This window comes from Brachycentrus maculatus, unplaced genomic scaffold, assembly GCF_059751285.1.
Source record: "Brachycentrus maculatus isolate JH-2025_06_01 unplaced genomic scaffold, ASM5975128v1 h1tg000332l, whole genome shotgun sequence".
NCBI lineage: Eukaryota > Metazoa > Arthropoda > Insecta > Trichoptera > Brachycentridae > Brachycentrus > Brachycentrus maculatus.
Genome location: NW_028281081.1, coordinates 163604 through 182159, shown reverse-complemented (window position 1 = coordinate 182159; position 18556 = coordinate 163604). Strand labels below are relative to the sequence as shown.

General features: G+C 33.2%; 1 protein-coding gene across 1 annotated transcript in view; it reads left to right on the top strand.

Annotated features, from left to right (window-relative positions):
- LOC148304113 (leucine-rich repeats and immunoglobulin-like domains protein 1) overlaps window positions 1–18556 on the top strand; it is a gene marked incomplete at its 3' end in the record, with an annotated part of 617685 nt that overhangs the window by 435531 nt on the left and 163598 nt on the right. Inside the window, exon 4 of the mRNA XM_088268824.1 lies at window positions 173–202. The remainder of the gene's footprint in view (window positions 1–172; window positions 203–18556) is intronic.

Sequence of the window (18556 nt, the reverse complement as noted above, 5' to 3'; positions counted from 1 at the left end):
CCACGACGATGTTCTCTAATTCTAATTCTTAGACTTCTCGCAGTTTGGCCAGTATATTTTTTATCGCAGTCACCGCAAGAAATTTCATAAATACCGCTTCTATCTAATATGTTTACAGTAATAATGTGTTTTTAATATCTAATTTGTTTTAACAAATATTTTTTTGTTCCAGATAAATCCTGTCTTTTTGGAGTATATACCGGTAAGATTTTTTCACGTAAAATGATATCGTTTTGATTCTTATTCGCACCCAATGGAGTTTATGACTAGATTTTAAATCGATAAAAATGTATTCAACCAGTTGGTTTAAAAATACAAAAAAACATCTAAAACCACTTGAAATTTAGGTTTTGAAAAGGTTGAAAAACCATGCTGCCATTTCGCTTGCAACAGTCGTGTATTTAAAAGTACTCAAAAAAGAGAGAGAGGGAGAGATTTAGAATCGAATAAATACATTCAGATAGCAGCTTTTAATAAAATCTTTGTTTTGGTATAAGAAAGGAGCAGACGAAGACTGAGTTTTTGCCAATCAAGTGTTTAACCGTCGATATAATCGACGGATATATGAGGAGAAACATGAATGTTGAAGAGGCGTAGATTGTTTGTAAAGGCAAATAAATGTGACGTCCTATTCTCTCTGCCTACCTCTGCGGAACGCGGAGTGACAGTTAGCTAGCTTTAATTGTTTTTTCGTTATCAGTATATAATAGTCAGTAGGTATGTACGACGAGATACATGAATGTTTAAGAGGCGAATGTTGTTTGTAAAGACAAATAAATGTGACGTCCTAATCTCTCTGCCTACCTCTGCGGAACGCGGAGTGACAGTTAGCTAGTTTTTATTGTTTTTTCGTTATCAGTATATAATAGTCAGTAGGTATGTACGACGAGATACATGAATGTTTAAGAGGCGAAGATTGTTTGTAAAGACAAATAAATGTGACGTCCTATTCTCTCTGCCTACCTCTGCGGAACGTAGAGTGACAGTTATCTAGCTTTAATTGTTTTTTCGTTATCAGTATATAATAGTCAGTAGGTATGTACGACGAGATACATGAATGTTTAAGAGGCGAAGATTGTTTGTAAAGACAAATAAATGTGACGTCCTATTCTCTCTGCCTACCTCTGCGGAACGTAGAGTGACAGTTATCTAGCTTTAATTGTTTTTTTCGTTATCAGTATATAATAGTCAGTAGGTATGTACGACGAGATACATGAATGTTTAAGACTTGAATGTTGTTTGTAAAGACAAATAAATGTGACGTCCTAATCTTTCTGCCTACCCCTGCGGAACGCGGAGTGACAGTGAGTTAGCTAGCTTTATTTGTTTTTTCGTTATCAGTTTATAATAATCAGTAGGTATGTATGAGGAGATACACGAATGTTGAAAAGGCGAAGATTATTTGTAAAGAAAAATAAATGTTTATTTGTTTTTTCGTAGGTTGAATAATCCAGGGCCAACAATTTTTTTTCGAATTTCCCGAAAAATATTCGAATCTTTATTTGTTGTATAATATAAACAAATGAACTTTGCGAAAAGACCGACTTTATTAAGTTCGGCAATAAATACTTCTCCCCGACAGGTATTTCGGTGAAAATGGAAAGAAAACTTTTCGGATTGTCATCAGCCCTGACGGTCGAAAAAATGGGCAACGTAAATAAGACAAATGCCTCGCGACGGCCCTTCATTTATCTTTGTTTGGTGACCTACAGGGCCGGATCCGGGAATGGGATATTCCAGCGCCTAAGATAAATTGCGCCGTGGCACGCATTCTGATAAAAAAAATAGAAAAAAATATCTGCAAATAAAACGAAACTTTGAAAATTTCCTATGGAGCCGAAACCTCAATCTAACATATTAGCGAAAGATAAACGAGCAACACTCAACGGAATCCTGGTTCCAACTCTCATTTTAGAAGTGAAGGATGAAATTGGTAAAAAAGATGAATGCAGTCGACACGCGATCCCTCAGACGAATATGTGGCAACAGGATTTATCATAGATGTCCGAATGGTGAAATATGGAAATAATACAAATCTGAAATAAGCATTAAACATAAAATTAAGAAAGAGATGGTTTCGACATTTGAACGAATGAGTGAGGAATAAACAGTTACGCACATAAATACGTTAACGCGCGTTTAACAAGTAACATTGTGTCAAAAGTTCAAAGCAATCTGTCATTAACTTAAGGAGATTTAAGATGTTGAAAAAACGAAAAGTAACATTTTTATTATTTTTTGTCATCTCATCAACGATGAAGAAGAATATGGAAGTCTGGGCATTTACGGGGCTGACGACCTTCATAGGCTGGTTTAAGTGATCACTTTACACACGTGTAACATTCACCAATTCTACCCATTGTTGACAACCACACTACTCAAATTCTTGGAAGTTCTATATATATGAACCAATTTTGAAACATTGCTCTTGTATCACTAGAACTTCACTAGAGACATTGGAGATAATCTAGATTTTTTTAACAAATATTTGGACACACTAAATTTTTTTTAAACATTTTTACCAATATAACTTGTACCTAATGTTGCGTAGGGTACCGCGTCGAATCGATGCAGTGTTAACTTGATTGTTAATTATACGTTAATATTTCATTCGTATTATACTGTTTTTTAATAAATGGTGTGAATCGTTCCTATTTCGATAGTGGTGTGAATCGTTCTTCATATTAAGTATTTTAGACGGTTATAGTGTTAGACATAAATCGATTAATTCGAAAAAAGTTTGTGTTTTGAGTTACAATAGTTTTGGAGTCACGAAACCCGGTCTGGAACAGAACTTGTAAGTCCGATCGCGTGCAACTTCTACTGTAATATGTCAACTTTGCAGTCTTTGCTTAAGTAACGAAAAAAAGTTGTTTCGTATTTGTTTCAGGGTTAAAAGTTGTTACCCTCGAACGATTTTTCTAGTCATTTTTTTGTGATAATATCACAATGTTATTTGTCAGTATATATATTTGAACACACTTAAAAATTACAAGCTACTAAAATTAAATCATGTTTTCAGACAGGTCTAAAGTATGTGAATTTAATCAATGATTCGGACCTTGCTTTATAAAAGCTTTCCCTGTTCCAACATAGATGGCTGTTCTGAACTCACATGTACTATGTCACGAGTTTGATCAATATTTCTAGGATTTCCAAAAAATTTGAGTAGTGTGGTTGTAAATCGTCGGTAGAATTAGTGAATGTTTCACGTATGTTAAGTGATCATTTAACTAACCCTATGACGGTCGTTAGCTCTGTAAATGCCCAGACTTCCATATCTTTTTCATCTTTGTCGAGAAGTCAAAATATATCATATTTAAACACTTTTTCAAAAGTATATTTTCCAAATAAGAAAATGTTAACTAACTAGTGAGCCACCATCATATAATGATTTGGTTGCAACTTTAATAAGGATAGAACACAGTTGACAGAACAGTTTGCATTTAAAGGATTTTAGTGCAATTTTGGAAATGTAACTTTTTGATGAGGACCTCCACATTTACCATAGGTTATATCAACGATTTTCCTTGGCACAATTTGTCCTGGTTAAATACTCCACATACGGGGTGAAAATCCACGTTAATCCAGCTCTTTGTTAATAATAAGGGTAGAAATATCACGTGAGCAGACTACCCACCCCTCGCCGCTATTAAATCAACCCCTTCATTCGTTTACGTCACCATTGCTGTGGTATTTTCAGGATGTGTTATTGATAATGGAAATGTATGAACTGCAACTCGTGGCATTATTAATTTCCAACACTTTTATCTTCAAAGAAGTACTGTGTACTTTGAAATATTTTTAGTATTTATTATTTGATTTTAGTTTTGTACTTGCGTTTTTTGTGGATTTACATTTTTTTGGTAAATATTTATAATATAACAAAGAGGCAGTATTATTAAATTTTATAACTATAAATGTTTTAAAAAATACACTTAAAGGTTAGGAATTCATCTTCAAACCCATATTTACACACCAATGGTGCATAGGGTACTGCATCATGTAAACGCGGTGTTACCTTGATCGTTAACACATGAAGGAAAGGTGATCAGCCCTCCGCTTCAGGTACCAGTCCAGGGTAATATTGAATAAATATTCGAGTACAAAAATCACTTTTGTTTAGTCAACCTCCCCCACTGGGAATCCAACCCGGGACCTCCAGCACGGTAACTAAATAAGCTTACCATTGCACCACGGAGGCGAATAATTATACTTATAATCCTCCCTTATCTTAATATGCTGGTAAATACATACTTTAATGATATTTTATTTATTGTTCCCGCATTAACTTTGTGGTAAGACATGATACAATGATTAAAGAAAACACTTCGTTTTTTATCACTTGAGTTTTATTATAGACTACATGTTTCAGAAGTTAAACTTCCATCATTCAGGTCTGTATAATAACATAAATTAATAGTTATTATACAGACCTGAATGGTGGAAGTTTAAATTCTGAAACATGTAGTCTATAATAAAACTCAAGTGGTAAAAAACGAAGTGTTTTCTTTAATCATCAATTTAATGATGTTTTCCGTTATTACTTTCTACGTTTTACTACTAAACGTTTTATTAATCCGAGAAAGCGCACTAAAGTACTATAATCCTTGCTGTACTGCAGTCGAAATGGAGGTTTAAGTGATATAAGTGTAACGTAATAATATTTCATCCCCATAATGCTCTACATAACGTATTCTCCATTTAATCTTGGGTTTTACATCCACTCCAATTCGAGTTTACACGAGTTAAATATTTGGGTTGTAATTTTACGTACGTTATCGAGGATAGCTGTGTTGTGAGCACTGTAAAACGAATCAAGTATAGGATTTATACCTGATGTCTGATATTAATTGAACGTTTGTGTAAGAACTCTTCTGAGTTACTTAATGCAAAGATAGTTTCGAGAACTAAAAGTGTTCTCATCAGAGGAGAAAATACACACTTTGTATTTTTACAAAATTAAAAAAAAACTATCTGCTCTCGAAACTGGTTGTGTTTGCATAAATAAACTCAAAAAGTTGTCGTATACTTGTGTTTAGCAATTACTTAATATATAGATGAATGTTTCAAAGAATGAATGCAATATGGTTGTTGATAATTAGCAGAATGGTGAACGTTTCACAATTATTATAAAGTGATTACTACAGGCCACAAGGCCTACACCAAAAATAAATAGCTTTTGACATTGGTATCATAAACCAAGCTACTACATAAAATGCCAAACCCTCTTCTAGTGGAACGGAACGTCTCACGATGACAGTCAACAGTCTGCCCTTCCTGAGGAGTTTTACGTGGTTTCCTTCCAGTAATAAGCAAATGCTGACAAGTCCCTGACTGGCCCACAATAGATTATCCCTCCTGTTCCCAACACCTGTTTTTTTAGTTAGAGGAAACAAATATAAACCTTTTACAAATAAGCAAGCTAAAAAATAAATGCAATTCCCATCTAAACAAAATAGCCCTGCACCAAGAAGAAAGAAAATAAGAAGGTAACTGATGATTCGCTATTAAGGGATGATGCAAAAGAAGAGAAATTCATTATTTCTTGTTGAGTTTCAACGTTTTAACGTTGAATGCATTCATTACTATTTACGAGACGTCGTCTGGGCGTATATTTATTTGCATGCATTATCCGCGACTGTAATATCGCGAACTAAGTTACGTTTTCGTCTATTACTGCCATTGTTAGGGAAGTTTAATACACGTTGCTAGTGCAGACGTGGCGTGACAGCCACCACCCGCAGGAGAACGCGTCCCGCCATCCCCCGTAGATAGACAATAGACTGTTACATTCCACCCTGTCTAGGACCTACCCCAGTCGTAAAATCGCTCGAAACGTCAAAGACTCCGATTGTTCTAGAGCTAACCCCTTCACGGTAAGCATGAGTCTCGCGGACTCGCTTATTGTTATTAGTTCAGAAATATATCTTGGCCATATCTTAATCCTGGATTTTTTTCACCTACGCTGTGTTGGTCTCATCATCTCTAACTAACTAACTCACTATCACGCCGCATTCTGCAGAGGTAGGCAGGAGGAATAGAACGCTACATCAGTCTGTTCTTGCAAAAAATCTCCGCTTAACATAAAAATATATACCCCCCTATTATTTCGACTCCTGGCTGACCGCTTTTAAGTATTTGCAATACTCATACCAAGTTCTCATATTATAAAATATGTACGGGCTAAATAAAACGTTTTACAATACAATGTATCTATTGTAAAACAAGTCGAAATAAGAGTCGAAATAATCGGCGGTATATATTTTTATGTTAAGCGGAGATTGTTTGCAAGAAAAGACTAATATATATTGTGACATAGAATACGGAACGCTAGAAAAAGAGAAATATGCGAGATGAAAGATGTCATTAGGTGGGGAAGGCAACGAAGAAGGCAATGGTATACATGTGAGGAGAATGGAATCATCCAGACTCCCCCACGTTGCATTGCACGGCTGACCCCAAGGTAGACGACTAAAGAGATAGATTGACAGCTGGGAATCGACATTGCAGGAGGCTAATCCCTCTTTAAAACAGGCCATAAGGCCTACATCAAAAATTATAAGAAGAAAAGGCAATATAATGTGGTGTTTCTCAGACTCGTGTAGCCGGCGTCTTGATGTGGAATCGTTAAAACTTAAATTCGTGCTAAGGCTACAAATATTCGCGTGATCATATCCCGCCCTTTTGGAAGTTTCGCCTCCGCTATCTGCGCTCAGTTCAGAATTCAGAATTCGTATAAATTATCGCCGCTTGTCATTTTTAAAATAAATTTTCCTACAACTTTAAATAACATTTCTTGCGTGACTCGGATCTTTTGTCCAAATTCACGCCGCCAAGAAAGTGTATATTTTACTTTGAGTAATGCTGTAAAATTGTAATATTTTCTTACATAAATGTAAGATCGATGATTTTTCCGTACGTTTATTCAAAGTAACAGCTGTTTCGCTTTTAAACAACGTCTTCAATCGCATTAACAAAATATTTTAACCTTCATCTTCAAACTCTTATCCGCACCCCAATGGCGCATAGGGCACTGCATCATATAAACTATATCTTGATCATTAACATATTGATCAAGGAAAGGTGATCATCAGGCCTCCGCTTAATATTATAACCAGGAGAACATAATTGTATAACATATAATGGAATAGCTTTTTGTATTTAAATCATTCAAGTATACTACATATTGCGTATGTTTTAGTGTATTTGAATATTACATTTATCAAGGGATTTTCATGTGGTTTTTTATACCCGGCTAGTGACAGATTGTACGCTCTTTAAGTGCCTAGATATCTTTATTTGCATCTCTAAAACTTCTCGTATATGTTAAAATATTTATGGACGGAGATGGTATATTTTTAAAATAATTTTCCTTGAAGGTACATTTAGAAACTGCAGTTATATATAATAGAATCATGAACACTTTTCAATTATTTATTTTTTATTTAAATTTACTTATATCGATGTAAATTACAATCAAGATAATACAACTTATATATGATGCAGTTCCTTGTGCTCTATTAGGTGTGGATAAGGGTGAAAAATAGATGATATTTCACTGTAATATTAATTCAATATTATCCTGAATTGGCACCTTGAGGGTTGATCACCTTCCCTTCATATATTTATCGATCAAGATAACACTGCTTGTGTAAAATCCAGTGCCTTATACACCATTGGGTACGAATAAGGGTTTAAAAGAGAGAGAGAGAGCACAGGGTTGAATTTATTCCTCATTAGTGTGCAATAAATGAAACCGAAATTACCGAAATGGCGATGTTCTCGTCTTGTGGCAGTGCTTCTTGAACTGGAATTAATAACAGCCACGATAACTTAATCATAATAGTTCTACTGCAACATCCCTGCTTAATATCACTTCTACTCTTAGCAATGTTCTGCCCTATCATGAAAGTTCAGTTCTAACAAAACAAAGATATTTTAAGGGTTCTAAGGGCTCTTAGATTACAAGTAAATTGTATTTGAAAATCATCCCTATTATTTTTCATATCGAATTTTCATTTAAATCGTTATTTTAACAAAAAATAACATAGTTAATCATTATGAATCTAGATTTTTGTATTTTGTAATTGTCTTCTTTGATCTTTTGTGAACTTATTACTTCAGAATTGAATGATAAAATAGTTTACATAAAAATTTACAATTTGAATTTAAAAGATACTTTAACGTATAATTTACAAAATAATTTTTAATTTTAAATCATTTTGTAGTGATTTTCAACACTGTTTTAATAATATAGTTGAAAAAGTAATGAAACAGTTCAATTAATAAAGTATTTATTCTGTTATCCGCTATTCCTATTAAATTTGAACTTCAAATATTGATTTTGTATAAAAAATAACATCATTTTCTCATAAATCAACCCAAAAATTATGATTTTTTTAAAGAAATATCAATTTCATATAAGTTTTGATATTTTAGTTTACTTTAAACAAAATACTTGAAGAAAAGTAGTCAGGTCAGAATAAAGAAGTAGTCAGAACAGAGTCGGAATAATTGTTGGATATGTATGAGTAAATGCATGAATGTAGTAGAGGCAAAGATTGTTTGTAAAGATAAACTGGTGTGGCGTTCTATTCTCTCTACCTACCCTTGAGGGAAAAAGGGTAATGTTTAGTTACTTAATTATGTTTCACAATTTTTTCATATCAGTCCAATTAAATGAAAATGTTTCTTTAATTAAATCCAATACTGAAAAATGGCCGTATCAAAATCAATTTCCTAAATTCCTGGTGTTACTTTACACACCAATAACATCTGCGACTAGAGCCTTCATCTATCCCGGCAGCATCGCTTCACCCTTTACCTACCCCTAGTATTAATGTCTACGGTGACTGTCAACATAAGATATGGCTGTTGATTAAGAGGGATGTTCGTAGAAGGGGCGGTAGAACAACCCTTAATTTCGCACATATAAATCACGACAAGCGTCCTACAAATTACCGTCACATGTCGTTCTGGATTGATTTTACTGTTGATATTAAAAAGGACTCGTAGGAAAAAGAACTAAAAACATCTTAAACCGTTTGAGTGCCATTGTTTTTTACTCATATGTACTTAAAAAGGCCAAGGAAATCTTTGTTTTTTGTCATTTACCCTTGTCTTGAAAAATACTGTATCTCTTCCAAAAATTGTCCAATTTTAATATTTTTTCGGTGTATTCTATATAAAAACATGCACAAGGGTAATTATGGTAAATACAAAGAATATTATGGAAATATAAATTGTGATAAAAAATTATAACAAAAACTGGAATCCTAAAGTGAGAAAATTAACATGTGTGATTTCTAGCACAGACTCCATGAAGATTATATTTATGTACCATTGATGGTTTATTTTTTATATATTCGTAGTTTCCTCTCTTTTTTATGACAGATATATACATTTGCCGTATCGCTGTGTGTAGAAATAAAAATAACCGGATTTTTGTAATGTCTTTTTATATCTAAAAGAACACACAGAAAATAAATACGTGTTACATAAAGTGCATAATATAATATTTTTGTAATTACTAATAATATTATAATATGCATTTTATGTAACACATCGCTCACTCCTTTCAAGAACGTCATAAATCAAAAATCGTCAATTTTTAGTTGTGCATGTTTTCGAAATGCCCAGAAAATGTACTATATCCCAGCAAAACAGGCATATTTTTAACTTAATATTTACCCGCTACAGGGCAGAAAGTGTTGTTTTTGCATTTTGAAGAAAAAGTATTGTTTAATTATTTTTTTAAATAAACTAAATATTTTTCAAATGGAGAAAAACCCTTCAGGTTTTACCTAAAAAATCTGTTGTACAGTAAAAAGTTCAACAATTGGCTTGATATTTATTTTTAATACATTGTATTATATTTATAAACTTTAAAAACGTTCTCTTGAAAAATCAAGTTTTTTTATTTATGACGTTCTTGAAAGGAGTGAGCGACATATGAAAATAAAAAACAAACTTATACGTTCAAGCGACCTCCCTTGTTGTTATTGATGTTGATTACAACATTTCGAGTGTGTCCAAATACTTGTTCACAAATATGGAGTATCTCCAATCATAGGAGTTATTTTTCATATAATTTTTTGACATCTCAACATATGGAATTAATCAGTCATGGGTTGAATTGGTGAATGTTAAACGTATACACATACTTCGATATTCTTCTTCATCTATGTTGAGATGTCAACAAAATAATATTGCATACATATATTCAATTCCAAATTGAGTGATTCTCCGTATGAGCCAACTCAGAGGATTTAACATATTGCGGATTATTCTACCAGCCATACTGGGATCAGACCATCATAACAAGTGAACCGCTTGTTTGAGAAAGAGCACTTGTGAAAAAAAAAATCTGGCTTTCGACACCAGATTTTAGGTTCTGATTGATCTGATCGTGCCAAGTCTTTTTCGGCCGTCTTCGTTCTGTTCTTTCGCTCACTTTCGCCATATATTTTCTTAGTCATTCTCTCGTTATCCATTCGCTCCTCATGTCCATATAACCTTTACGATGATAATTAATAATAATAATAATCATAATATAATTAAAATGTAACTTTGTTTTGAAATCACAGAAATCAAGTATCAAGTATCAGGACTGATTAATACTAGTATTAATCAGTCTTGATAAAAAAGTAGTTAGCTTCGAAACCTATAGACATTATAAATAATTTGTTTTTAAAACAAAGTTACATTTAAATAATGATATGAAAAATCACAAAGTTACAACATTTTGAGTGTGTCCAAATACTTCACAAATCTGAATTATCTCAAATAAAATGAGTTTTCATATTATTTTTTGACATCTTATCAAAGATGAAGAGAATAAGAATAAGAATACGGAAGTCTGGGCATTTACGGGGCTGACGACCGTCATAGACCGGTTTAAGTGATCACTTTACACACGTATAACATTCACCAATTCTACCCATTATTGACAACCCCACTACTCAAATTCTTGGAAGTTCTATATATATGAACCAATTTAGAAACCTTGTTCTTGAATTACTAGAACTTCACATGAGACATCTTTTGGTGAGATGTAAGGAAGCCCTTTTTTAAGCAGAAACCTTATATTAGTATGTGAGGTCCGAATCATGGATTATAATCACATACAGGAGAAACGAACTTCACTAGAGACATCTATTGGTTTGATGAAAAGATCACTTAAACCAGCCTATGACAGTCATCAGCCCCGTAAATGCCAAGACTTCCATATTCTTCTTCATCTTTGATGAGATGTCAAAAATTAATCACAAAGTTAGTGCTTCAAATTTAAAAAAATATAAATAAAATTTATAAAAAAATATAATCATATTCATAATATAAAAATAATCTTCAATAATTTATGCTTTCATAAAAAAAAAATTCAATACTACGCTCAGTGGTCAAGTGATGTTTCTCATATAAACGATTCAATCGTATGTCAGCCCACACAAAGTGATTTACGTCGATTCGAAATATCGTTCGGTCCGTTATTATTATCTTGTTTTATTGGCCCATATTAGGTGACGGGTCTATATCGACATGCCTTATTTCAACATGGGAAAGTATTATGGGCTTTCAATCATGTTTTTTTAATTGAATCTGCGCTTATTGATTTGGAAAATTATTGGCTTTGGATGCCACAATTTGAAGAATATTTTTTTAATGGCCTGGTAAAATCAACCTACAAAAACCAAGCATTTTTAAGACTTGTTTGCAAGTAAAATACCTGTAGATAAATAAAATGTTAAAAATAAAACAAATAATTTGGGGACCATTTAAATCGTTTACAATATTTTGAGTGTGTCAAAAAATTGTCTTCAAATTCTTGATTTGTTCCAATTATTGATTATCGTGATTTTTTTATTAATATATCAACTAGATTGTATACGTTTGTTGAAGTCTGGGCATTTAAAGAGCTAACGACGTGTTATTAGCTGGTTGAAGTGACTACTTTTTACTCTGTGTAACATTCATCATTTATACATACTCATTTTAAATATGTAAGTGATTATTTAATTCTTACTAAATAACTTACTTTGCCTCTCGCCGCAGAGGTAGACAGATAGAATAGAACACCATATTCATCTTTCTTTGTAAAAAATCTTCGCCTCTTCCACATTCATGCATCTTCTCATTCATTTCTGCCGACTATTTCGATTTAACAACTTTCAGTACTTTATATTCATAAACTCAAAAAGGGGTCATATGCAAGTGTTCTCTAATCCTTATCCGCACCCAATGGTGCATAAGGCACTGCATCGTATTGATGCAGTGTTATTATGATCTTTGATTACATAAAGGCAAGGTGATCATGCCAGGGACCAGTCCAGGGTAATATAAAATAAATATGTATAACAATGTATACTTATTTTTAAAGTGTTACCAAAAATGTTAAATATAAATAAATATTTTGATTGATATATTTTCTAATATTTATCCTGTGAAAAATTTAGTTTTATCAAGAAATGTCAATAAAAATTATGAATTATGTATGCGGAAATCATAAAACCATAAATCAATATTTTGTTTTTTTTTTCGACATCTAAAACCCATTAATTTCCAACCATTATTTTCAAAACAACGCCCTCGATAGAAGGGATCAAAAAAACAAATGACAATTATGATTTCGAATTGGCAAATTGAAATTTTCCCGCCGATCCTCGGCCGGACGTACGGCTCGGCGTTTCCGCCCTCCCAAGTTCGGCGGGAAATTATTTATTCCATATTGCTTTGTCTTTGCGGCGCGGAATAACTTAGAGAGCCTTTTCATAATTTCAGGCGCCTGCTTTATTTATGATTTCAGCCGGGAAGGTGAATTTTCGCTTCTTTCAGTGCGCTGAATCAATTGTGCCGACTGAAAAATTGATTGATTTATTTTAAATACTCTTGTGTATTTTTAATGAAAAACAGGACTTAAAAACGGATAAAAAGGAAATAACGCATGACTGAAGACGTTGAACGTTCTTATTACGATAACACTCTCCTTATCATTCATCGTTTACTTTGTGTAATACCACTTAAAAGAGTATTGGTATTACACAAAGTAAACGATGAATGATAAAGAGGGTGTTTTACTACCACACTATAAAGTAAACCATGCTTTAACTAACTAACAGAGACGCCACTTCTCCGCAGGGGTAGGCAGACATAATAGAACGTCACACTCATATGTCTTTATGCACAATCTTTGACTCTTTCACATTTATACATCTTCTCATACATACCTGCCAATTATTTCGACTCCTGACTCGGCCGCTTTCAAGTATTTGAAACACATGATCGCACCAAGTTTTCTTTGGTCTTCCTCTGCTTTTATTAGTAACCATAATCGACTCATTAATTTGTAACTACCCTTTCTTATGATATGAGCATCATCGATACAATTAAGAAATATCATAAATTAATAGATTTGTGAAAAAGACTTGGCACGATCAGATCAATCAGAACCTAAAATCTGGCGGTGTCAAAAGTCTGCGTAATCGGAGGGCATGTATGACTAGATGTATGGATGTGAAGGAGGCGAGGAGTGTATGTCAGGACAGAAGAGTGTGGCGTTCCATCTTCTCTGCCTACCCCTACGGAGAAACGGCGTGATGGTAGTAGTAGTAGTAGTAGTAATAGATTTGTACGTTCTCATTAGGATTTACATTTATTTTTTTATCGGTTTTATTCCAATTTTATTAATTGATTTGGCAGCCGCTTTGTGGTTATATGTATCTATCAATTTTTTACTATTTAAATTTTGGTTAACACCACTTTTCTTATAAAAATGATACGGGATGCATCAAAACATGTGTCACAATGGATTTAAAGAAAATGTCGTATTTACCATATAAAATTTAAAATCAAAACGGTTTTATTCTACATCGAAACAAGATAAAATTGTAGCATCTCACCATTAAATTTCTCGAAAGTATTTCACAATGAAATAATTATTGAACACTGAATAAAAAATGTAAATACCTTGTTATTCTCCTGTCCTGCACTTTTCCGATATTTCTCTTATCTTAATTTTCAAGGAAGGTCCTAGCTAAGATGTTATAAAATCCAAAATTTTCCTTTATTTTGAAAATGAAAATATCGTTTCATCTTTTGGATAGAGCTTCTTTTGAAGCTTTGTGAAGCTCAACAAAGCATTTTCAAAGAAGAGTTAAGTAGGTACGTTACAGTCTCAATTTGCGTCAATTCTTTATTCGTCACTTCGATTTACGTCACACTAAAAACATAAAAGGAAAAACCTGATTAACGTTGCATTCGAGTACACGAGTGTTTTTGTTTATCGAAATGTAGATAATATTACCTACGACCTATTTACTCCAGACAGGTGAAAGCATATTTTTTTAACATTTTAAGGACTGCAATGGCAGCACCATCTATTTAACGTTATAGAAATACACGCAAAAATAAACATAATTCTTTGCGGACTTCTTGACACTGGTTGCATTTTAGCTTTAGTTGACCCCGCTTAACCTATTATACATGGACCGTATTAGGTGTTGTAGCGAGTACGCCGAGTTGAAGAGACGAGCGGAGGATAGTGACGGGTGGAGACTGACCATGAAAGAAGCAAACTGATCATCACATAGATTGTGACCCACGAAGAAAATCCACACCCAATGGTCACTGCATTCTGTATAAGCATCAATAACATTCATGTATCATATTCAGAATTAACATATTGTGTAATTGTGCTTTAAATAGAGTAAATCCAAATAAAAATAAATCCATGGAATCTTGACTGGCCGCTCACAGTGGAGTACTGGTACTGACACTGATGTATGGAAGCAAAACGTAGAACCGGCAAAGAAAGTGTGGCGTTTCATCATCTCTGCCTACCGATGGTTGTAAAAGCAGTAGAAGTAGTGTTATATAGCATTCAAATCAACCCCCCTGGAAATCGAACCCGGGACATCCAGCAGAATATCCAAACTTGCTGGCCACTGTCCTACAGAGGCGGACAATTTTTTTTTTGAACTTCTACCGACTAACCGGGGAATGTGATTCGATTTACGCCATTTCAACATGCGTCACTATTTCCGAAATATGACCTCAACGCAACTCGGGACTTTGGCGCATATACAAGTATGTAGTTCAGATGTTATTATCCGAGATGTCGCACTTTGCCTGCTCCCCTGAAAGTTTTCCCATTATACCTGAACGATGTACCGTCGCATTTTTCTCAGCAACTTCTCTGCCTAATTATGTGGAAAGTGATTTATATCTGCGGAAATCTCTTCATTAATACACCTCCACTCGCAAAACTTTACAAAAATAACGCATTATTAGAAAATATGGACTCGGGCCGAAAGAACATAATGTTCGTAACTTGAAAAACTGTCAAACTTGGGGTTTGAATGATTTATACTACTCGTTACTTTGTTTTGTTCCAGTACTGATCACGATATAGAAATAAACTAACTAACTAACCATGTGTCCGCCTCCGTGGTGTAATGGTCATCGTGTTTAGATACCGTGCTGGAGGCCCCAGGTTCGATTCTCAGGGCGGGAGGGTGAAAATAAGTATAAGTGATTATATATTATTTCGAGAAATAAAAATACTCTGTGCTCTGAAATAAAAATACTCTGTGTTCTGATCCACTCACATTTTTATTAACCAACTAGTTTCGGCAACATCCTGTTGCCCTCTTCAGGGTTTTATTTATTACTAAATATATATATAAAAAGAAACAGTGTACAAGTTGTCGGGTTTCAAAAGGGTAGGGGTGGGGGTAATGGTGTTTTAAGGAGGGGTAAGAGCAAGGAAGGGGATAACTCTGTTTAGGTTGGGTTTGATTTTATGGGAAAAATATTAAAAATGGGACTTTGACTAACGTTTATTTGGTTGTTAATTATATTTAATTTTTGTTTAACCGCTTTTTTTATTTCTAACACCTCTAAATTATTAATTTGACTAGTTCTGTTAATAAATATTTTTGATAATTTTATTATAGAAATGGATTTTTGTATATAAATTTGAATTATTAATGAAGAGGGTCTCGAATCATTGGTTGACATCTTTTTCTACTGCAAATTAGTGTGGGGAGGTCCTGGGTTCTTTAAAATATTTAAAACCATTCTTCCAGCAGGTATTTTTCTATCGACATGACATTTTAGTCATTTTTTCAAGTATATCAATATATTTTTTAATAAAATTCAAACCGTAAGTACGACGGTATGTTTTTTAAACTTTTAATAAAAAAAGTCCAAAAAATTTATAGGCAATTAATTCAGATGAGCAAGGATTAAAACAGAAATTTCAACAGAGTTATCACTGTGCTTAAATAATTAATATCCCTTTTATAAGATGAATACCTTTAATTAGGGACGTACTCAGTGTTTTTATAGTAGATATAAATTTAAAGAAACGTTTTAATGCTAAACTTCCTTGTTTTATTTCAAGTTCAAGTGTGGTGCTTACCATAAAACACGCATAAAACCATTTTGTGCAAATCTTCCTGAAAAAACACATTCTTTAAGTAACCCGTGGATGCTAAACATTTTACAGTTCTGCAAAATCGTAAATCGGACAGTAAAATAAGCATGTTGGGAAATATTAAATTTGTCCGCCGTTTTTCTTCAGCCGGCGCACAGTGCGCGCTGAGCTCCGGCGCTCGGGGGTCGGTACTAGCACCGCACGGAGGGTGTGTTGGGATGAATATGCGGACAATAAAATGGCACGTAGAAGCAAAAGATGGGGAGTAAATCACCGGTGGATTTATGCGATACCTGCAGTAAGATTACAGTAAGCACTCTGCGAATGAGACTTTTTCATTAGGGACGAATATTTTACTTCTTATCTTATTGATCTTCTCATCTTATTATATATATATTATTTGTTGCAGTTTTATTATATATTAAAAAAAACATTTTTAAGTTTGTTGTGTCTATTGTGTATATTCAAAGGATTGTTAACATTGTGGTACGATAATATAATAAAACACTTGCTATTTACTAGTTCAATTTTTTTTTGTAGTGTGTTTCTAGGACGCGAAAACAACTACATTAAAATCTTCTATTTTTATATATATATATATATATATATATATATATATATATATATATATATATAAATATATAAATATATATATATATATATATATATATATATATATATATATATATATATATATATATATATATATATATATATATATATATATATATATATATTTTTTTTTTTTTTTTATTAAGTGTTTGTGTGTATGTGTTCGTATTTTCACAAAATATAGGCTAATTTTAATCTACTTCAAATTAAGTCTGTAGAGTTTTCTCATTTAATCAATACTGATGATACTTATCTCCTTAATGTACATAAAAGCGGGGTTTTAGCTTTTTCCATCCCCTAAATAAGCGACAAATTAATATTAATATTTCCCACAGAATTGCTCCCCCATATTTTTAATGAGGTAGGTAGTCTGGAGGGTGGACTAGGTAATTAATGTGCTTTTCAAAGTTAATCTTTAACAATAAATATTAATATTTTCGCTTATCCGTGTGAACCGAAGTGCTTCAGAACCACCCTTGTTAAGGTCAATCGTGATTTTTATGCATGGAAATAGAATAATTTAATATTAAATGTAGGAAACCTGAAATTCAGTACATATTTTCGTTGATAGCGCGTTTTAGGGGGTTTGGAGTGTTGACGATCATTGAACTCTTTAGTGAATATTTCTTGCTGCTAAATATCCATCAGCACATTATCTACGAGGGAAGGCAGTGAGCAATTTTTATTATTTAGACATCGGATTTTTCACCCTATGAATAATTTACAGATTTATTTATTTTCTTCAAAATCAAACGTTTCACTAAAAAAAATTGCACGTTATATTGTATTTTACACAAAAGTTAGATTTTTATTTTTATTGTGTAACATTGTAGAGCGAATGGATAACGAGAGAATGACTAAGAAAATATACGTGGTGAATGTGAGCGGGAGAACAGAACGAGGACGCCCGAAAAAGACTTGGCACCATCAGACCAATCAGAACCCAAAATCTGGTGGTGTCAAAAGTCTTCGTAATCGGAGGAAATGTTTGATGTATGCATGTAAAGGAAGCAAAGAGTGTATGTCAGGACAGGAGAGTGTGGCATTCCATCCTCTTTGCCTAACTACCTTTGTGATGGTAGTAGTAGTAGTAGATTTTTAAAAAATATTTCCTTATCAGTCCAATTTAAGTTTGTACAACGTCCAATTTGAAGTGAAAAACCTGTATGAATATTATATGTTCAAATGGCTTTACATACACTTCATAAATTTCTCAACTGATGGCTCCGTAACCAGCCATACTTGCAAAACTATTGAATTACGCACGAAGGTATCTATTTCATATATATAAGTTCAAAAAATTAATGCTATATGCGTATTCAATAACAGGCAAAACGGTAAATGTTGCAAATGCTAGGTCGTAAGCCGTTTGATGCTCAGACTTCAAATTAAGGCATAATGATAAATATTTTGTCTAAAAAACGTAATTTAATATAGCACAGGCCAAGTAATCGATCAATAGAGCCGAAAATCGGCTTTGAACCCATTTCAATACTGATCAAATAATTA